Source organism: Athene cunicularia (assembly GCF_003259725.1).
Source record: "Athene cunicularia isolate RWA chromosome 9 unlocalized genomic scaffold, athCun1 chr9_part2, whole genome shotgun sequence".
Lineage (NCBI taxonomy): Eukaryota > Metazoa > Chordata > Aves > Strigiformes > Strigidae > Athene > Athene cunicularia.
The window spans coordinates 1,293,513-1,316,403 of record NW_020799111.1 but is presented as its reverse complement, the minus strand read 5'-3'; positions in this window follow the sequence as shown (position 1 = coordinate 1,316,403).

Below are 22,891 nucleotides of genomic sequence, written 5' to 3'. Positions count from 1 at the left end.
ACCCGTCAGGTCTGGGCGATGGAGTGCAGGAACTCGGCAGCACTGGCCTTGTGTGGGTGAAGCAGTCACTCTGCTGCTCTCTTGGCTTTGAACGCCGGATATTTTGGGCAGAGAGGAAGGCTGGGCTTGCAGATGAGGTGCAGGGTGACGATGCCAGTGCACGAGAGATGGTGCCAGCAAATCTGTGCCGGCAGCCAGCAGAACCATGCTGGCAAACCTTCTGGTGCAGCAGTGGTGAACCTGCAAACAGTCCCTTCATCTGGTGAGGGTCGTCCATTGCACAGTGATCTGGTAGAACAAGGTGCAGTGCTCCCTTAGAGTGCACTGGCACCCCTGTGCTGGGAAAGCCCCTCCCAGAGAAGGTAGGGCATTTGTTTTTCAGTGCCTTGGCATGTCACTAGTAAAACCAAAGCTATTAATGCCTCTGGTTTTTTGTTCAGGCTGTAAGCTCTTTAGAAGGAGGAGAGCCTCCCAAGAAACGTTTGCATAGGACCCAGCACAGTGGGAACATACAGTCAGAAAACCCCCCAGAAAAATCAATAACAGAACAACACCAAGAGATGCTGCTGAGTTTTAATTCCTTATAACCACTCCTTGGGATGGTGGATGGTGGTTTAGGGGCAACAGTGCACCAAAAAAAGGTGCTGAGAGACAGAGAAGTTTTTTTTCTTCGGTGTACATTAAGACTTTTAAAAACCTTTGCTGTGTGAACCCAGTATTTCCAAGGAACAGAAGTTGTGTTTCATAAAAAAGGGAAAGAGGGAAAGGCACAGCAGCAACCCCTGTCTGGTGAATGGCAGTAAATTTGGACACAAGGCTTGGCTGCCCCCCCTTTCCCTTAGTCAATGGAGAAAAGTCCATGAGCAACTGGGATGTGATCAGCGTCATGGAGCCTGCTCTAAATCCCCATAGGAGATGCACATGAAATATGCACAATCCATTTGAAGAGGTTTTTTTGGGGGGAAGGAGAAAGGGAATTAAACAAAACCCTCCCAATTTTCAGGTCTGCACTGGGAACCCAGCAACAAGTACAAAGGCTGCTTGCCTTGCAACTCTGAAGTTTCGCCAGAGCAGACTTTCTTATCGCTCTGCCTACAACGTGTATGATACTTTATTAGCATCTTCCACAGTAATCCCAGCAAAACTGAAGGAAAAAAAGTGTCAGATCAAAAGGGGGAGTATGAAAGCGGGCGGCTAAGCAGGTTGCTGGGATGCTAATGATTGCTTCCTTCATTCTCTGAGTGTCACACACAACATCTCTAAGCCCAGCGCAGCGCATAAGCCACACAAATAGCCATATTTGTTAACATTCATGTGACTCTTTCGTCTGAGCTGTATTTCCTTGAGTACACCACAATGAAGAGTTTCTTTTAATAGGGATCAACCAGGAAAAACAACTGTGAGGGACTTTTCTCTCCCTCTCCCTCCCTCCCTCTCTCTCTCACTCCCTCTCTCACTCTCTCTAAACCTTTTACACTGCGGTTGAACAAGCCTCTGGATAAAGACTTTATCCAAAAACCCCCTCTTTAAAGTTATTTCAAATTTCTCTGCAAGGCTTTCAGAAATCTGTTTGTTTGAGGGCAGAATTAGATGTGACCGGCGTTTTATTGTGACATAAAACCATATTTCTTCCCTGGAAGATTAAAAAATAAAATCGGTTAATAAGAAAAGCTGTCAGCAACAGAAAATGGCTGACATAATCCGTTTATCCTCCGAGCAATAAAGATATTGGTCCTTGGGAGTCTATCCTCTCTCTCATGTTATTTCGCCCAAAACATTATCTTCCCAGCATTCTGATGGATTAAGAAGTCATATGGGAGATAGCAGGGAAATGACAGATACAAAAAAAATAATATCCTTTCATTTCCCCTCCTCCCTGCACACACTCTCTCTCTCTCTCTCTCTTTCTCTCTCCCGTTTTCTCCCCGGCCCCTCCTTCCCCTGCCTCCCTCTCTCTCTTTTTCTCTGTCCCCTTGGAAAAGTGGTCCATCTCTTTATTCCCAGCATCCCAGCACTCTGCAAAAGTCCCAAGCTGCTAACCCCGGTGCAGTGGGGAGAAGCAACACAGAACTTCTTGCATGCCTTGGTCCCTCTCATGCACGTGGATGCTAACAGCTCTGCACCATTTGATGTCTGAATACATCCTGAATTTTTAGGAACTGTACTCACAGCTCTCTGTCCCTGTGTTGAAGCATGTCTGAGCAACTTACTGGAGGAAGAGAGATGAAATCCACCACTTTGGTTTGAGTGGAGCAGAGCTGGGGCTCTTTCCTGGATTTTTTTTGTGGGTGAAACCTATGGCTGGAAGAGAACTCTGGTCTTTGGAAAACTCCTCTTCTGCACTCACAAGCATCTTCCTGGTGCCCTCTTCTAGTGAAGCGTAGCCTCTACAGGTCATCTCCACAGCAGATGAGTGAGCAGTCCCAGTGGCCTCACTCTTGGTCTTGGGGGCCACTGTCTATCTGTCTTTCTGGAAGCCCTGGGACTACTGGAGACAAAACACAGCAACAAGACTCAGGTCTACTATGTGTCTGGTGGTTTTCTGTTCTACTTGAGTAGGCTTTCCATTCCCTCTTCTCTCAGGAACTCCAAGAAGTCCCCTCTGCCACCAGCTTCTGTCCTGACCAGGGCTTGCTCCAGGGCTTGCTCCAACATCACAACAAATTCCTCAAAAGGCTTTAGAGATGCAGGACTCAGGGCTGGGAGGGACATGAGATAGCATTTAATCCCTTCCCCCTGCCCCAGGCAGGATCATACAGATCTAAAGCATCCCTGAGAGATGTTCACCTAACCTCTTCCCAAAAACATCCCATATCGGCCACTCCACCACCTCCCCAGGAAATTTATTCCAGTGCTTCTCTATCCTTAGCAACAGTGTGTTTTTCTGAGCATCTGACTTAAATCTTCCACGCTGCAATTTAGGGCTGTTACTTCTCTTCCTATCCCCAGTAGACAGGAAGAACAATTTATTGTCTTTCTCTTTTCAGCAACCTTTCAGCTAGCAGAAGACTATACAGAGAGGAAATGAGCAGCAGCAATGATCTTATCATTCTCCTTATCCCGCCTGTTTCTTCTTCAGGTGAGCCTCTCCTTCAAGACTGTTTTTTCTTGATCTACAACCTCTTTCCTGCCTGTCCTGCAAAGAGCACGGTGTCTGCTGTCATTCAGCCTGGCTCCCTGAGGCCGCGGTTGGGGAAGGACTCCTCTTGCCCCTCTCCTTCTTCACCGCTGTCTCCTGGTCACCTCACAGCCCTGACTCAGGCTCCCCTCTCAGCCACAGGTCATTGAAATCTGTTGCCAGATTTTTTTTCCCAAGTCAAAATACATGAAAGTGGAAGTTTTAAAGAAAAGAAAGGAAAAAAAAAAAAAAAGCTGCCTGCTCTGGCAACTTCCATAGAAATTTTCCTCTCTTTTTTATTCCTCTTTTCAGCTCTTTTGCATCTTGCGAGCATCTTAATTTCTTCACCTTTTGCCCACCAGAATCATCTCTGCTTTGCTATTTTTTGTGATTCAGTGGATACAGGGGATGTGTTTTCAACTTTTTACTTACTATTTACCCAACACTCAAGTTGAATTATTTGCCCATGAATGCTTCTCCAGTTCTGTCCACTTACAGCTGGAATTTTTTTATTTTGAGAACCGTGTTGTAAAATGAAAAATACATATACCCATAATAAAACACAGCATTTAAAGATCTTGAGTTTTACCTAAAAGAGAGAATGTAATTAGTTGTACTGTCCATTAAGATTGCAAAAATGTAGCACAAGATGAGGGGTATGGTTCTCCCATAGCACTCCGTAGCTCACAAACAGAGCAATTTGCTTTGTTATGGCAGCACTTGTTTCCCATGGCCAAAGAACCTATGAAGAGAGAAAAAATCACAAATTGAACTAGGCAGAAGACAGTTTACCAGGTTGAAAATCGTTTTAAGCTAATATTTCTAACTGTATTTTGGACTGCACTAGTAAGAACAAAATAAGGTTTACTTTATTAAAAAAAAAAAAAAAATCCTGAAAAGGCTTTTTGAGGAACTTGAACTATAGTAAAAAACAAAATCAGATCAAAACATTTTTTAAACTGTTGTTTTCTCTCAAAGTTTTGATCTCCACTGTCTTCCACCAAAAATTATATAACATAAACATTTTATTGACCACTAATCATTCTTAAAAGACCTTAAATGCCTTTTCCTTCATTTAATAAACACAAACATCACCTTGATGTTACTTCTGAAGCTATGAGGGAGCCTGCATATTCATTTAGGAATATTTAAAAGATCACCCTGACACCAGGCATGCTGGCAGCAGACTGGAAGTGCCCGAATAAGCCCCAGCAAAATTTCCCTCCAGGAGAAGACCACTCCCACCCAAAGCCTTCAGACCTCGCTGAACTGGCAGGTTTTACCCCTTTAACACATGAGCTAACAGGGTAAAGATCCAGACTTCTAGTGGTAACCCTAACATCTTCCTACATTTCTCTCTGCCAGGAGAGCCATCTTCCATCTGAGCTTTGAAGCAGAGAAAATCCATAGTTTGTGTGTGAGGTTTATACATGAAAAATAATAATAGCAAAGATTCAGTGTGACTATGAGTAGCTGATTTTTCCAGAACTGTCTGAAGAATTGCTTCATTAGATGACCCCAAAATCTGACCAGAAATTCCAGACTGCACCATTATAATGCACTGAAAACACAAGTTTATGTCCAGTAAACAGATTCCCTTGCAGAGGAGAGCTTTAAGCTGAAAACCATATTCACCCTTAACTCCATCCACCACTTCTATACCTACCCAGACATGAGCAGAGGTTCAAAGCATTATTTCCATGATGGGGTAAACTAAGCCTAGACATCCTTTCCTGAGAGCTGGCAGGCAATTCAAGGGACTGCCAGGGGTGAAGAATCACCAGGTGGAAATACATAAGTACATGGAAAGACTAGAACAAGGGAGTCATCTGCCTATCAGCACCAATTCAGGTAGGTCTCTGGGGAGGAGGTCGCACTGATTACCAAATAAACAGAGGCCGCTGGCGACAGGAATGAAGGGAGATGAGTATATTTACTTCCAGCTGAGCAAATTTGTCAACTGCCTGTAAAACACATGATTACTATGGAATTACATGTATTACATTCTGTATTTATTCTTATTCTTATTTAAAATATAGATACTCTCTAGGGCTGGATTCAGACGAAAACCAAGGATTAAATATAAGAAACAAAACTGGAATTCAGTAGCAGCTGAACATAGAAAAGATTAAAGCAAGAAAGTAGGGGTTAAGAATTAAAAACAAAGCCAGGATTTAAAGAATAGAGGGAAGTCAGTATCACAGACTTAGGCCAGCCCTTAAACAGTCATCTAGATATTTCTAAAGTCCTCAGATCAATATATACTTTAGATTAAACATTTGTACACCCTTCAATCCTCCTTCACAGGTTATGGTTTCTAGACCTCTGATGAGCCTTGTTGGTATCACTTTTGTTTGCACAAGAAAATCCCACTTAACAGCTAATTTCCACTGTGCTACTGGGTGACCTTGGGCAGACACCTTTACTTTCCACATCACCCTCTGAAATGGTCAAGGGTGGGGGAACTCCTAAAATATCCAGAAACCTACTGATGAGGACTGTGTGAGTGCTCTGTAATAACAGAGATGAGAGGGAGGAGGCAGAAACGCTTCACGAAGGCAGAACGGTTGGTGGGCAGTGTGATGAGTTCACATGGCAGCACCCTCAAGGAAGGGAAGTGCAGTGGGCATGAAGGCTTATGCCTCTGCAGCCAACCATTCACAGAGTCTCGCCATGATTCATAGGCTTTTAAAGCTTTGAGAAGGTTTTTAATTTCTCCAGTCTCACCTGTGGCACTACCAATACCAGGGAACTTCCCAGTGCTGGTTCCTCTGGTGGGAAATTACTTTCCTCTGTTATGTGCATGAAGTCTGTTAGCCCAGTGACTTCTTGTATTATGGTGTCTTCTAGACTAGAAACCCGTTTCTTTTGTGATCTGAAGAGAGAAACCCTTCCATTAAACTCACTCATACCAGTTTAAGAGATGCAAACTCTCCAGGTATGACCTGCTCCATGACTGGAAGCACAGGGAAACCATGATGGGAGTTGGTGGCATATCATCAGCCTTTGGCACAAATGGAGAAACCAACATGAGTTGGACAGTCAAATTCGGTGTCAGGCTACCCTCTGTGATGCTGGTCTCTCAGACACCGTTCAGTATGGCCTTTGGTCTGCAGTAGCACCTGGAGATGGTCCTATAAGACAAGGCTACCTTTCTGGGAGGGACTGTAGAGAAAAACAGCAGAAGATCATCTCTGCCAAAAGTTAACCAGCAGGGATGGATATGTAAAGGCTTGGAGGCGATGCAGAGACTCAGACAACAAATTGGCAGCAGCTCTGTCAGCAAATACTTCTCCAAAGTCACAGACTGGTGCCCCACGTACTAACATTCCCCTTTCTCTGGTAGCACCCCAAGAGCTCCTCAGGATGTGGATAGATGCCATAAAGACTAGATCCCAAGCTCACCCTTTCCTAAGGCACCAAATCATTTAGGCAGCCTGAAAGCCCCTAACTGGCACTGACCTTCAGTATTTCCACCTCTGCTGATGTCTAACAGCACCCTACAAGTACGGCTCTGTTGGCACAGGCACAAGAGACAGCAAGGAAGGAGGCACAGACATACACACACATGCTCACAGGGATAAAAAGGATAACTGGATCCATGAAAATAAGCCAAGCTCTGCCATCGTCGGTCTAAATGAAGATAAGTATTGTACTGAAAACAAAGATTACTTGTACTTTGTAGATAGAGACGTGTTTTGTTACAGGATGCTTTGTATGGAATTGGGTCACAGCAGAATATGAGCCAACTCCCCCCACCGCCCGCCTCCTCCCAACCTCCCTCTCCGCCTGCCTATCCTTTGAATCTGGAGCCAAATCTCAAGGGTAACAGAGTAGAAATTGCTACAGTTTTGCCGTTTTTTCCCTTGGCTGGGATTTGCTTTTCATTTGTGGGGCAATACTTGTGCCTCTCTGCCATTCATCTATTAATTAATGTCATTGATTATGAGCGGCTCTCTCTCAGCCTTGTGTTTTCAAACCTCTGGAGGGAGAGGGGGAGGTGAGGTGCATCTAGAGGATCCCCAATCCAAGTGACAGGGGAAGCACCAAAGCTTTGTTATCCTCCCCTCTACCTCTACCCCTTTGCCATGTCTTTGCTGATGCATGTCCTCTACTTGGGTACATGTCCTATGCCCATCACCGTTGTATTTGACCACCTTCTCCTCTTCCCCCATAAAACAAAGAGCATCTCCTGTTGTCCTTCCCACATTCTTCTGCTTCAGGAAAGAGCCTTGTACCCACATTATTTATGGGTCCTATGGTGTGACCCGTCCTTCACAGTTACTCCAGACACAAGTCCATGTCTTGGGCACCAGCTACTGAAATTTATCAACAAACCAAAGTTAACACCCAAGACCTTGGTCACTGAAAGTCTTTCTACATCCCAGGCTTCTCCATTTCTTGTCCAAGACATTACAACTGAGATTAAGCATCCCCAGAAACCTTTGATCTGTGCCTGCATGCTTCCCATAGATTATTGTCTTCCTTGGTTCTCTGTGTTGGCACTTCTTCAGAGTGAATGTGTTGCTTGTCATGAAAGCCACAGAGGAAAGGACATCCGAATTCTGGCCATACTCACATGTGCCTTTATTTTTTTACCAAGAAGAGAGCTTTCCACTGTCTGGGAAAGACTAGCTTCTTCTAGTTTCTCCTTTCTCCTGACAAAAAAACCTGCTTTGGGGCTCTTTCTAAGGAACCAAAGCACAGTCAGCACTGTGTCCATGAATGTCTATACCACAGCTGGAGAGATGGGTGGATTTTTCTCCATCTATGAAAGCTAGAATGTTCCTTTTCTCTTTTCTATTTTTTTCTTTTTTTTTTTTTTTTTCATCATGCAGAATGTCTGTGAGTCTCTCACAGTCAGCAGTGGTTCTTTGAGAACTGGGTCAAACAGAGTCCAAGGCCTGATAGTTGTGGCCTCTTGGCTCTGACACAGCACCTGAAACTGGTGCTACCAGCACTCAAGCAAGATCTCTAGGGAATGTGGAGCATTTTGGTTCTGCAAAGCACAAGGCAGTGTTTTGACTTAATGGGTATTAGATGTTCATTGGCATGTGCAGTACAAATTATGGTGTGATTGCTGGTAGCCAGTCACTGTTTATTCTACCCATAAGGAGTCAAACTTCCAGTGGTACAAGCTGGCAATTCGTGTGCACTTACATTTTAATGCACTGTTACTGGTCCCATGGTCTGCCATAAGACAGACCTACAGTTGCTTTCAGACAGATGCCACCTAGACCAGCCTAAGTTGTATGGCATCTCCAAGCCCTCTCCCACATGTTGGGTTTCCTCTCCAAGGTCACCAACAGCCATGGAAACTGCAGGATTTCAGCTTGACATCCCACACCACTGAAGAGCTGGGAACACTATGGATGGGGCACTATGAGTGGGACTCTAACCATCACCACTGTAGTCCAAGATGGCAAGACCATGACTTACTGGACTTAAAATCTGCCACATTTTTAGCAGCTCAAATAACATATAGGCCAGTTTGAACCTTTCTTATCTCTCCAGAAAGGCCAGATAGCAGAGATGTCATTTCTACAAGCTCTGAGCTTGGAGGATTTAAATAGGCGCCCAAGCATTTTCTCAAAAAAAAAAAAGAGGTGGGGTTTTTTTTCAATGCTGAGTCAGGGCTCACTTTCCTCCACGCGCTGCATTTCACTCGGGCCTGATCCAGCCACCATTAGAGCTGATGAATCCCACATCGAGAAAAGACGTCACGGCGTGGTGCAGCATAAAGTTTTTATTGGTGTGGGTTGGGAATGAGGTGCATAACTCACTGGCGCTGTTGCCACTTGTGAGTAATGCGCCCATTCCACACTCCTGCGGATAAAACCTTTATGGCCCACCGCAGCACCGGGTATTGCATCTAATATATGCACCACTATAATGACGAGCACTGAAAACCTGTTTTTTTAACCTGTTTTCTCTCCCCCATCCCCCTTCCCACCCTTAAATACCCCTCCATGTCTGCTTCATGGTGCTTTACTTCTGCTTTGTCAACTGCCTGGGGAACCCGCTCTATCGATATTCTGGACTAGGTTTTGATTCTGAAAAAAAAAAAAAAACACCACACAGAGTGAGCGGCATAATTTAAAAATCAAAGAAATTCATTTCAGTAGTAAAAGGTTAACAGCCTTTAGGAGGAACACTTTTTAATCACCCACGTCTAGACTCTATCACTCGAATCACCGGCAGCAGGAGTGAAATATGGCTAAGCCCCCGTCACCAAACAGCACCTAAAGACTGTTGTATTTAATCATGTCTGTGCACTAGTTATGGATTTTCATTATGATTCCCGATGCTGTTGCGCTGTGTAAAATATTAATATCCATAGTAATGATGCATGAAGCTTGGAGTGTAATTTCTTCACTCTCCTTGTCTGATATTAAATTGTTACCACTTTATCATTTGTGTAGAACTGCACGTTTCAATTAATCTTTCCGTATCAGCAGCCCTGATTAATATAGATCATGATTCATAAGCTTATCGTCACTATAGTTTTAACAGATCATTTATAAAGATCTTAAATTTCAGGGCCTGGGAGGCGCAGCCACTCCATCCAAGGCTTTTCTCACTTCTTGCTCCAGCAGGTTTCTCCATTCAAACAACTAATTCCGGGAAAGAAAATTAGCCAGATAAAAATGCCTGCTTGATTTTTATTTTTTTTAAAAAAACTTCTCGAGCTGCCCATAAACTTTTTCCCAGTTCACCTCATTGAGAAGAGGGTACATGAGTACAATTGCTCACCAGCTTTGGTCCTTCTTGGTTCATCTCCTCCATGGAAGCTGCCCTGGACTCTCACACGGGTTTTGCAGATCCTCAATAATTACCAGTCTTCTCCATCTCAGTGTGATGGAGACTTCTCATGCTACGAAACTGTGCTCAAGGCACATGCTGTAGTCATGGGCTGAAAACTCTCTAAGATGATGCGTTTTCCTCTAGCAAGAAAGAACTCTTTCCTCTGCACCCCTTACCAAAATCTATAAAAAAATCGGGGGGGGGAGGGGGGGGTTGCGGAGGAATGCAAATTCTACATCTGCATAAAGAAGCGAGCTCCTGGCTGGAGTCAGCCAGCCTTTACTTTCCATGTTAGCCCAGATCCACGGGAGGGAGTTATTGCCCCAGCTGCAGCAGAGAGAGCTGCCAGGGCTCCTCCAAGGTAATTGCTTTGGAGCTGGGAAGTGATGCCAACCACGAACCCCCCCTCAGCTCCCCATGGAGAGGTTCAGAGTTACCCTGTGTCATGCCACTGCATGCAGAAACACCGGATCTCCTCGGGCAAGGTGCTACACAGGCATTGCAGCACGTGGCACAGATGTTTGCCTTGAAAATTAATGGCAAAATGCAGCAACCCACACTCAGCTGGGGATGAATAGACAGCACCTCACATGCGGGAGTGCCGGGCGCTTTCAGGACACTGTTACAATCGTAGTAATGAAGAACAGCAAGCAATTAGTCATTTTTAGTGGATAGAGTTGGAAAAGACGCATTAAATAGTTTTAAAAATCCATCAAAGGTCCCTGTCTAGCTTTCTGTATATTCTCCAGGGTTTTGTCAAGCGATCTTAAGTGACTCAAATAATTGAGAGACTCATGAGACTGTTTAAAATCCTAATAGACGATTTTTTTTCCCTACTTACATATTTTCTTTCCTGACAGTCCCAGAATTCCTCATTATAACCCTCAGTTCAGATTTGCAAAAGGATGTGGGGTTAACAAAGGGGAACAGGTCTGGTAAATCCCGCCGGGAACCATGGACAAGCTGGAGCGGGCAGCTGCCAAGCTTGGTAGGGGCAGGGACATGGAAAAGTGGGCATCAGCAAATTTCTGCCTTCTTCTCCCTCGCCTCTGTGCCTATGATACCTCAGAGCTTAGGCGAGGTTTTCAAAGCATGGCTCACAGGCACCGAGGAGCCAACCCCCTCCCTCGTCCATCCCCAGGAAGCACGCACCCGGAGCAGGATGCTGGTGGGCTCCTCTCCCTTCTGCTTCTTGCCCCTCTGCCAAAATAGGCATGGTGACGGAAATACCGTGATGTTTTATTAACCTCCTGCACCCTCTAACTAACAAGGGGGAAGGAAAAAACCCTGGGAAGTATACATCCGTATCTGAAATCTATACAGCAAGACAGATCTAGCTAGAGCAGTCTTTAGGGCATATATGCATTACCAGGCTACAGTGAAATATAGCCTGAAATTTGTCTCCTAAGATGAGATAATGTAGCCGCGTTAACAGCTGCAACTGTCACTTTCAAGTGAAGTAGTGGGTATTGTGTTGAGTACATTTGCAGGGCAATTTTCCAGTTGGAATAAAAGGCTTTCTGAGGTGAATTTTACTTGGTTTTTATCCATCTATCTAAGGTTATTTTTATATATATATTATACAAATATTGACTGGTTCTGAGGGCAATAGAGGTAAAATATTGCACTAGGAAAGAAAATAGTTCCCAAGTCTCTCTCTATATATTTTGGCCTCAGCTAAAGGCTCAGGGCAATATATGCCATTTTCCCCCTCAGGGCACGAAATTTTACTGCTCTTGCTTCTTAGCTATTTTATTATCCCTTTGTATGTTTGTAAAGAAGGAAGAGATAGAGTAGTGCTGGGCTTGGAGGTTTGTGCACAAAGCAAAGTGCTTCGGAAGAGTTTTGCATGAAACGTAAATTTGCATTGTCAGGATCTGTGTTTTAAAAGTTCTGTATAAAATACAGATAAGTACCATTTCCTGTGGGTTTTTTTTTTAATTCCAAATATAAATATGATATAATAAATTCTCATAATCATTCACGATAGGAGTTCCAACAGAGATCAAGGCTCTGCTGTACCAAGCTCTCTGAAATACATTTTAGGTAGCTTAGGTAGCAGGCTATTTATGCATGTTACAGAAAAGCTATGCTGGTTTAAGATGATGCAGACTTTTAGTGGCAGCAATGGAAACTCCTTCCACATCTGCCTGTTTGCACGCCCACCAATTTTTCTCATCATGCTGAGCTGAGAAGGTAACATGCACACAGAGAGGTTGGTGCCTGAACACTTTTAGATGCCCAGTGAGGGCAAAGAAAGTCTCCTTTCAAAATTTGCCCCGGAAACCTTGGCTTTGAAACCCTGAAACCTTTTTGGATTAGCTCTGAAGAGTCTAGTAGCAGATGGAAGTATCAGTGGAGAATCTGGGGGTGTGGCTGAGGGCTGGTGTCCAAGGAGATGATTTATCTCAGTGTTTGGCCTTGGTGCCTGGACAGGACAATATCCAGCTTCAGGCTCTGGGCTTCACCAAGGACATTGTGCAGCTGCAGAGGGAACAAAGGCATCGCGGTGCGTCAAGGGCTGCAGGACAATAGCAGGTGAGATGTTTGGGGAGCATAACCTCTTCAGTGCATCAGAATGAAAAGTGAGAGGTCAGATCTTGAGGGGCTCTGGGCACCTTCCCATTGGAGAACAGGCCAGTGAATGGAGGCTAAACCTAAGTTCAAGATGAAATGAATTTTTCCCTGCAGGAATAGATACCAGCTGGGATGAAAGACAGGGTGGGGTTTTGCTTCTTCACTGTTCACAAGTCAAAATGCATTTTCTTCTCTGCAGCATGTTCCTGGACAATCCAGCAGTGGGAGGAAAACCAAATGGTGGGTCTCTCTAAGGCCTTGTAGCTCTAGGTCTGGTCTGTGTCTTCCCCATGGACCTGTTCAAGACCCTTCCAGTTCTTCTCATGTCTGCTATGGCCTTAGGGGAAGCATCTGACTTGGTCATCCAACTCTCAGGCACAGCAAACTCATTTACCTCCAAAGCCATCCTAGCTGAGCCACCTGTAGAGCTGACCCAGGTGGAGATACAGTTACCCGAACCTTGCCCCCAGCAATACGGCACTGAGCCCACAGCAGTCCCCATTACCGAGCAGTCAGAGAGTATCAAGAGAGGAAACAAATCACTGGTGGCACCTATAGCCACGCGCAGAAATTAGAGAGTCTGACTATAAGGTCACAATAAATCAGTGCACTGACAAGGAGATCTACCCTTTGTCCAGGGTAGAAGATTTATCTCTGACCCCAGGCAGGGGCATTTCTTCCTTGATTTGTTAAACGCTGAACAGAAAATGGAGCTAGATCCGAAGCCTGATGAGTACCTGATTGCAAATGCTCGTGCCCAACCCCACGCCCACTCTTTCCCCCCCCGCAGACACACACACACTTGTTCTCAGGATGCTGTATTATGTTTCAACAGAGCCTCTATTTTTTCTGTCCATGATGGACCAGCTTTTGCAGAACTTGATTATGTGGTTTGTTTTCCTGATGACATTTTAATCAGAGGGCTCTCTCTCACAAAATGCCGACCTGTGCTGAGGAAGAACCTGCATGCTGTCAGCAGAATGGGATGGGTGTTTGCCAGAGGGAATCACAGCACATCCCAGTGCTGCGGGAAGGGGAGAGACCACACTGGGGTGCAGGAGGAATCAACACACTGAAAAGAAAATAGGTTTTCTGAACAATCCAGAGGTTCTGGGTTGAATTCCTGGTATTTCTTTTAGAAACTTTCAAACTCAGGGTTAAAATTCAGCAGTGATCGGGAAGGAAGGAATTTTGCACAACTGCAAAGTGCCAGAGTGAAGGATTGCACTGCTGGTGCATCCTGGTTTCCATGCATGGTTGAACAGGGTCAAGATAAACAGTGGAGCTTGGCCAAGACCTGCAACCAGGAGAGAGAAAAACTGAAGGAATATTGGCAGCACCTGACTTCTGCCTGATCCGGGACCAAACACGCTGACTTGACTAGCCATGAGGTCTGGGCTGTCTTCTGTACCACCTCCACACTGACAGATCAACCAGTTCCAGGAAGACATCACCTTTACCCTGAAATACCAAACAGTATTTCCTCCTTCGCCTCCAAAGACAAAATGTACAGACATTCAAGGTCCACTTGTAACGGAGTTTTACACACAATTTATAGCAGCCTAAACTGACTTAACTAAACTAAAACCATTCTGCTATCCCATCTACACTACAGCATGCAACAGAAACATTGGCAACAGTAATGGGCAATACAGGGAAGGATCAATGACATTCATTTTGGCATTGCTTTACAAGCCTTCAACTCCTGTACCAGAGCTCTTAGTTTTCCATTTTTTTCATATCTCACTACTAAATTATTCCTGAACTGACTATTGTCGCAATTTGAGGAACTTTTGACATATTATAAATGCAAAAATGCCCGTAAATCTCACAGTAAAGACTTAGCATGAGAAGCCTGCATAATCATAAACAGTAAATATTTTGCTGTGGCAGTGGTTCATAGGGGAAAAATTAGCATTTCACTTTGGTTTGGCCCAAATGTGTTTTGATTTCCTTGGAGGTTGTTGAGGGTTTTTTTGGTGCAGTCTCCTGTAATATAAATAATAATGTAGCCAGATGCTTGGTACATAAACACATGGCTGATGAGCAAAGGGATGTGAAGGATAATGTTCATCATCTTTAAAACACCGGGAAACAAGGCTACTGTTTTTAAAATCTATAAAATGTCATAGTCTGCTCATGATGATAAGCATGGCATGGAGCAACTGGTGCAGTTTTGTGGGGCTTTATCACACAATCTTGCCCTTTCTGCACATGAGTTTCAAAAAACTGTAAAGGTCCCCAGTTTTACAGAAGAGGGCTGCAACACGGTGGTGATTTGCTTCATGCCATGCCATGAAGCAAAACAGTAACTGTGTAAAATCAGTGCAAGCGGGTGCAGGATCCACCTCATATTTTTGTTCCTCTCTTGCCGCTGCTCCATCTGAAGTCACTGGAAGAAAGCGGTTCAGTCGATCCTGAATGGGACCACAAATGTCTCTGCTAGAAGATATCCAATCACTCTAGAAATTACAGATTCTTCTGGAAAATTAATTGGTTCTTTCATTCAAGAAAACCCCTTTTTTTCTGTGATCATATGAACCATATCTGATAACAACTTGTCTCTGAATTATGAATAAGAACTGATTACATTATTAAATATGCTATGTTAAATATTTATCTGTCTTCTGTGCGTGTAAATCTAGCAATTATGATTTCGCAGTATCATAAGCAGTTGGAGTTGATTCCTATTGTCACATTTTGCTTAACTTCCTCCTGTCACAGCAGTATATAATCAATACCTCATTTGTAGAAAAGCCTATAGCCTATAGCCATGTAGGAGAAAATTCCCAGCACCCTTTTCTCCCGAAAAATTTGCATCGAGATTCGCATTTCTGTTCCACTGATGCCACCTATTGGTAAGTGCACATGGAAACAGTAATTTCCTTTGGGGAGCAGTGACAGGCACATTGGCCTCTCACCAAAAATGGCCAACTGCAGCCATGATGTAGACATCATCTGGGACCAGTTTGCGGGCAAGCTCCTTGTTCCCATCGGGACATTCAGGTCCATCAACCATTTTCCAACACGCTCAGCTCATGAATCTGCAACTAAAGAGCTTGCTGCTGCTGAGTTGAGTAGGAAGTCCTACTACTGGCTTCTGCTTAGCCTGGCCACTGCTTTTGTCCTCTGCAGGAAGATGAGTCTGTCCCATAAAGGATGTGGTGCCCATTGCAGTTTGCCCAAGCCTAAGCGGATCAGACCTTCACAAAAGTTCTCCTGGGCTTCAGGTTTTTGTCTGACACAATGACTTGGCCACCAAAGGACCAGCATGATATGCTTAGTCCTGGGTATCCAGCCTGCCCTGGGCAAGCTCCCAGACAGAGTTAGCCAATATTACTTCCAGGAAATGGTAAAAATCCTGTTCTATGTGAGTTACTTTGATGTCTCAGTTGAACAGTTACTGAGAATAACTCAATTCTCTTTCATTATTGACCAGGTCTTCCTCAAGAAGGCTTCCCAAACAAAAAGAGGAAAAAAAAAGAGTTAAAGTCTCTGATTTATGGAGATTAATAATGCAGATTGACCACTATCTCCCTGGAGAGCATCTCCCAGGAGAGACCCATTGGGCATTCCTAGTAAAGAGAATGACGGCCAGCTGTAGTCTGACCATACTTTGCCAGCCAGAAGACCTGTCCACAATACTCTCTGCACAGTTTAGACTTGGAAATTATTAAAAGCCCAATGCCAACAAAAATCAGCCATTATCTGAGGACACCAGTAAATTTTGGGCTGGGCCTTTGTGCCAGACTCTCCTACAGTTCAAACAAAGCACTTGTTCCCTCAGCTATGGTGTCCTTGCTGAGGATGTCCCCAGGGTTATGGGAGGTGGTGACAGGAGGCAGAGAGAGGAGAGAGAACTTGTGGGTTGGGTAACCCCAGGAAAGCCCCAGAGCCCTGCACCCACCAATCCTGCAGAGTGGCTCTGAATGTGCGCAGGGACATTTCCTCATGCAGGCAAGCGTCATTGCCTGGAAGGTACTCCTCTTACCACCTCAGCTGGCAGAGGGCAGCAGGCATCCCCAGGCTGCACCAGAACACCACCAAAATTCATGGATGAATGAGGATGAGTCCTGCTGACAACACACTTACTCCACACTCCCATGTGATGAGTCGTTTCCAGGAACAGCTTCTCCCACATCATTTTCCATGTAGGCTGGAGCCAACCCAGAAAGGTGCTGTTGAGCTCCTCGTTCACCTCTATCCCATCCTTTCCAGAAATTCCCAGCTCTCCCACAGCCCCCTGTCTCTGATCCCAACACAGCCCTTCCTGCTCCTTACACTTTCATTTCTGTTTCTTTACATCTTTATTAAACTGTATAGCCACTTTGATAGGAAAATTGAAAAGAAAAAGATATGAGGAACAACAAAAAAGCCATAATTATGAAGATTCAATTTAATTTTAAAGGTTGTGGAAGGAGGAAAAAAAAAAAAAGAAGCAGGAGAAGAAGAAACCAAATTAATTTAGCAGGAAAGCATTGCATGAAATATTGTTGGAGTTTAATAACCATGCAAAGACAGATGATATGTGTGGAAAAATTAGTTGTAGGACCTCATAATAGTCTATTAATATTTTCTACAGGCGCAGAAACCCTTTGCTGAATGATTGTAACAAAGTAATCTTTTTTTTTTTAAGGCATTAAAAAATATCTTCAAAAGAAGAAGACGGCAGCAATGTACATACTGTACAGAATGGAGACCCTGGCGAGGCATGTCAGATCCCAGGCTAGATTCAGCACAGGCTTCTCTGCTCTGCCACGATGGAGGGTTTCCCACCAGGCTGCTTGCTGGGGGCAATTGTCCAAAATGGTAGGACAAGGTTCTTTGACAAGGCGTATCTCTCCCTTTTCTGACTAGTAGGGAAAGGTGTTTCTCCTGGCAAGGATAGTAATAGGGTCCCAGTCAGCCGGGAAGGCAGTTGCTCTGGGTGGGTAGATCCAGCTGAGAAATTATTTGCTGGAGGAAATTATTCTGTGTGCAGCCCCTGCTCCTGGACATGGCTGCTTGGTGGAAGCAGCTTTCTCATTCCTCCTCCAAGAAATCCCCATGCTGCCTCTTCCAAAGAAAGCCCTGCCACTCGGAGGTGTCCAGCGTCCTCCAAAGTAGGGTACACAACCCATCACACTCAAATTTCTTCTTTCAAACAACCCATATTGCCAAAGGCTAGCACTGACCTTGGGCATCTCAAAGTGGAAGAGGCCAAGGGCAGTGTGAATCAGTGGGGCTGGGGGGAAGAGGTCCACAGAGGGGCCAATGCTCAGCCCCACACACAACTACCCTCTTGCCTTCAACTCCAGGGAGAGGTTAGACTCAGCTCTGCCGCCCTCCCTTCATGACTCTGCCATCATAGTCCTGTTTTCTCTAGATATTACACCAAATATGAGGCCAGAATCTTAATGACCAGCCAACACTGCCAAGGTCAGGCCTATTGCCATCATGGTATGGACAGGTGCCCCACAAAACTAAACGGAACAACAGCCTTTCTCATGGCAGCCTCACAAGACCAAACGTCATGATCATGCTTTTGCTGAGCCTGGAACAGCCGAGAACTTGGGCCATAAAGCCAGACATGTCACCAGGGCAAGGCTGCTGTCCAAGGGCCATGCTGGCTGCACAGCCCCACAGCCTCGGTACAAAGAGGAGGATGCTTGTGCTGACTTGTCACCTTCTGTTCCCCAACATGGAGAGGGCAAAGACCTCCCCACCACAGCGTGATGGTGGAAAGCTGACACTGATGAACAGCACGCCCAGGAGCAGCGCTTAGCCAAGGTATCGGTGCTGCTCAAAGGCTGAGGCAGCTGCAAGCTCTCAGATTTTGGGAGGTCAGGCCACAGAAAAGTCATACCCATCTTCAGCTGCATATGTCTGCTTCCTAAACACGTATTTGTAATATTATTGCTCTGAAGGGCTTCACACACGAAGGAAAGGGCAGTGGTAACATTCCTGCATACTACTGTGAAACACACACACACACACAAACACATATGTGCACACACGGGTCTTTAAAATCAGTGTTAACAACCAACTCAAGTAAAACATCACCATGACTACATTAAGACAAAGGATTGTAATGGGAGTGAGGGAGGAGAGGTCTCCATCTGCATTCATTTTAACTTGGTCTCTCTAAAGGATGTATTTCTCTGGTCCTAAATGGGATTTGCTCTAGCTCCAGACAAAACCCTTAGGATCCTGTAAACTCAACTAGGTCATTCCTGCAAGGAAACACTAAAATGAAATAAAGAAATGAAATTAAATTAAATGTTTAAATATAAAACATTAAAATAAAGTAAAATAAAATAAAATAAAATAAAATAAAATAAAATAAAATAAAATAAAATAAAATAAAATAAAATAAAATAAAATTAAATTAAATTAAATAAAATAAAATTAAATTAAATAAAATAAAATAAAATAAAATAAAATAAAATAAAATAAAATAAAATAAAATAAAATAAAATAAACCCAGGAAAAAACCAAACTGCAATTCCTCATTCAGCTTCCCCTTTCTCCTATTTTAATCTGTATAGCACCATCCAGTTCCAGCCTCCCCCCTTTCCCTTTTTTTAAACACAGTCTAATCCTGAGTGTGAACTGATGTAGTTTGTGTGTTAGGGGGGAAAAAAATCTCTCTCTCTTTCTGCCTTTTTTTTCCCTTCTTCTTTCCTTGGCCCAGTTCATTATTTTTCTTTCTTGTCACTCAGTGTGATAGGTTGAACAGAAGTGCACAGATGAGCACTGAAAACGGTGTCACAAGGCCTTAATCTAGTCTTTAATGCCTGACTTCAGAGATGTCATTTATCTTCTAACTGCAGCAGGCTTCCACCAACTTTATCTCTAATAATATATTGATGGATTAAAAGGGTCGGGCAGGAGACCGGGCTGGAAAAATTGCTTATTGACATCAAAATACAGTGCCCTCAACCTGATAAACATGGAGGGGCTCGTGTATCTCCCAGAATAGTTGGCGTTGCTATAATTTTTTTTTCTAGCATGTTTCTCCCAGGTTCATGGGGTGGTCCAGTAAAATAAACAAACGGAACAAATAAATAGGAAATACAGTTTCTGCATTGACGCAGCCGAGTGGAAGCCCAGCCATTTCTGTAATAGTTTCTTAATGATAGCGCCGTGCAGGGCTATTTATCGCAGACCGCAAGCCACGTCTCGAAACGACCTGACAGGGAAAGGCTGCCATTGTTTTAGTGGGTAGGGGGGTATTAGGACATGTGGGATGAGAGATTGCAGCACCCTGTAATAGCATTTCAGGAAGCTGTTTCTTTCCCTGGTGGTGTAAAAGTCAGGAGCTGTCTAGCAATCTTTATGGCTGAAATTCATCCCTTGCCGCATGGATCTCGTGCAAGAATTAAACAGGGTAGGAGAAGGGACTGCCACGCAGAGCATCAACAGAAACGCTACCTCAACCTCTGCTCTCCACCACAAACCTGACAGAAGGATAGCCAGTGGGGAAATGCTACCTACCTGTTATTTTGGGGATGACATAGACTTTTGCCTGCCCCAGACAGAGCTGGAAAAAACAACCCCCTTGCTCCTCAGCCACCATGGGCTTTCTGAGTTGCTGCTTATCCCTGATTTATATGTCCCTTTCTGATTTCAGCAGTTTTCATCGCACGTGTTGGCTTGGGGAGCACTCCTCCAAGGTCCTCCAGCACAAAAACTGGGCTGTGGCCAAACAGCTTTCCAACGCTACAGGAGCAAACATTCCTGAGACTCGGCATCCCACAACCTCCGCCAGGGCAGCAGAAAGGTTCTTCACCATCTTCCAGTTGGTTTTACTAATCCTACTGGATTACTGGCAGAGAAAGGCAGTCACAGTTAGGATTGGTAGGAACAGCCACAGATGAAAATGTTTTCCTTGCAGTGCAATGGAGCTGGTTCATGTATTCACTGTACAAATATTGTATCGCTGGGGAAAGGTGGAGCCCCTGCTGAGTCCATTGCAATGTGAATTTTTATTTTTCTCTTGCTAAGTCTGTTTTATAGTAAAGCCAGACTGAATGACAAAATCCCGAAGCCTTCTCTTGGAAGAAAAAGTTGAGAAAAACATGCTGAACAGGACATTGCAATTTGGACTGATGTTTCTGGTCCATTCGAGCTGGAGCTACAGGTGCCCAGCACCCTGGCCCATCTGTTCTCAGGGCTCACTCAGAAATACCACCCATCATGCACTGTGATGGATATATCCCCCTAAACTGTTACATGGGCTTCCTGGGAAGCCCATGAGCCACTGAGACAGATGCACAGATAAACTTTGTTACCAGAGAAAGCATTTTATTTCATTTTCCTGGAGAGAAATTCCATGAAAATCAATCTTCCCACAGAAAATTTTGATTCTTGGCAAAAAGCCTTTTTAAGATCAGAAATTGCCTCAACTCAAAAATATCTGAGCAGCCATGGTTACAAGAAGAGGTTCATTCCTGCATTCATTGAGAGGGTTTTTGCATGAAAGCAAGCTCAACGGTCCTTGAGGAGGTGGTAAAGTTGTGAGCACCATCATCACAAGAGCTTTAAATTATCAGAGAGTTCAGGGTGCTTTGATCATACCCCTAAACTCCAGCTAGGTGGCTTGGAGCAGTGTCAGGTGGCCCAGCAGAGACCACATGTGCCATGGAAGTGGTCCTTAGCTTGGAAGAGAGAGGTGAGCAAGAAATAATAAGCTTACACACCTTGAAAGACTTATCTTTCCCTGACAGATGCAAATAATAGAAATAAAACAGCAGCGCATCACATAGATGATGTCTACAAAGGCCTCTAGGACACAAAGCCCACAAATAAAGATCAGTGGCCAAGCCCCATACAAATGGGCTCTGGAAGACCAGTGCCGTTCAGAAACCCTAAGAAACAGAAATGAAAACAAAACCAAAAACAAAAACAAACCACAAAAATGGGGAGAACAGGGACAATTTAGCCTGATGAGCATCCAAGCTGTAATTTAGATCATGAGCATTGCTCTGGGAGCAAACAGCTGAGCATCACGCGGCCTGGCATCCCAGTTCCTCAGATGGGAATGATTGGCAGGCGCTTGCAGACAGCAGAACACAAGCCTTGTATTATAAGATTGTCTTTCCGAAATTTACCCGCTGAAACGCTGAATTTATCAGCTGAATTTATCAGCTGAAATGCCTCAGACTTCTGGGAAGCTGCCTCTGGCCGACCACTTGATGGGAAGAACGTCTCCAATTTTTTTGGCACATGGAACTAAAGCAGCTCAGCCGCTTTCTCCTACACCTGCCAGTCACTCCTGGTTGCATTTTATCTAAGCACCATTTTCTAATTTCACTACGGTGAAGACTATCACAATGTATTTTTGCAATAGGTAGCTAAAATGACAAACTGCGAGGATTGTTACATTTCAAATATAAATTGAATAAATTACTGTAGTTAAAAATAGCGATTTAATACCCATATTCTTTAAAAAAAAAACCAACCTGAATTTTTTGTAAGTGCCATCCTTTACATGTTTCGTGGGTTTTTTTCAGATTCCTTGGCAAGCAGAGAAATACCTCAAAATGAGGTGGTTTTCTCTCTCAGAAATGGAATTCTCTGAAGCTTTTGCAGGACTTTGTTTCCTTCCCACTAAATTCCCTGGAAGTCTCCACAGTGACACAACCAGCACACAGTTTGGCCAGTGCTGCTTGGTTTTAGCATCTCACTATTCTCTGAGACATTTCTCAGAGTCTCTTGAGCCAAGGACCCAGCGCCAGGCCCAGAGGGAATGGCCTCAAGCTGTGCCAGGGCAGGGTCAGGCTGGCTCTGAGGCAGTATTTCTTTGCAGAAGGGGTTGTTGGGCGTTGGAATGGGCTGCCCAGGGCAGGGGGGGAGTCCCCATCCCTGGAGGGGTTGGAGAGTCGGGCTGACCCAGCGCTGAGGGATCTGGGGGAGTCTGGAACTGTCAGTGTGAGGTCAGTGGTTGGACTGATGATGACTGGTGGATGATCTCCAAGGTCTTTTCCAATCTAGATGATTCTGTGATTCTCAAATCATTTTTTTCCATTATTCCCTCTGATTATCCCATCCCTTTCTGGATTTCTAGCTAATCACTTGTCATCCATAAGGGGGGAAGTAGTGTTTCTCATCCCAAAGCTGCATGTTACAGCATTTTTAAGGCCACGAGGCACAGCAATGTACTATGCATCATGGGCCAGCCATGACCTGCATCCTGCACCCAGACCCACCCCTCTACAGACCCCGCTGTAGCTTTACTGCTTTGCTCACAGGAGTGTGATATTAAGGGAACATCAACAATAATTCATAGCTCATCACTGCCTACAAACTAAGCCATGGTAAACTCCTACTGGTGTTCACAGCAGTGGGGTTTTCTACTCAAGGCTCAAATATTTTTCACTGTTAGGTGTTAACATATTTTACATGGGAATG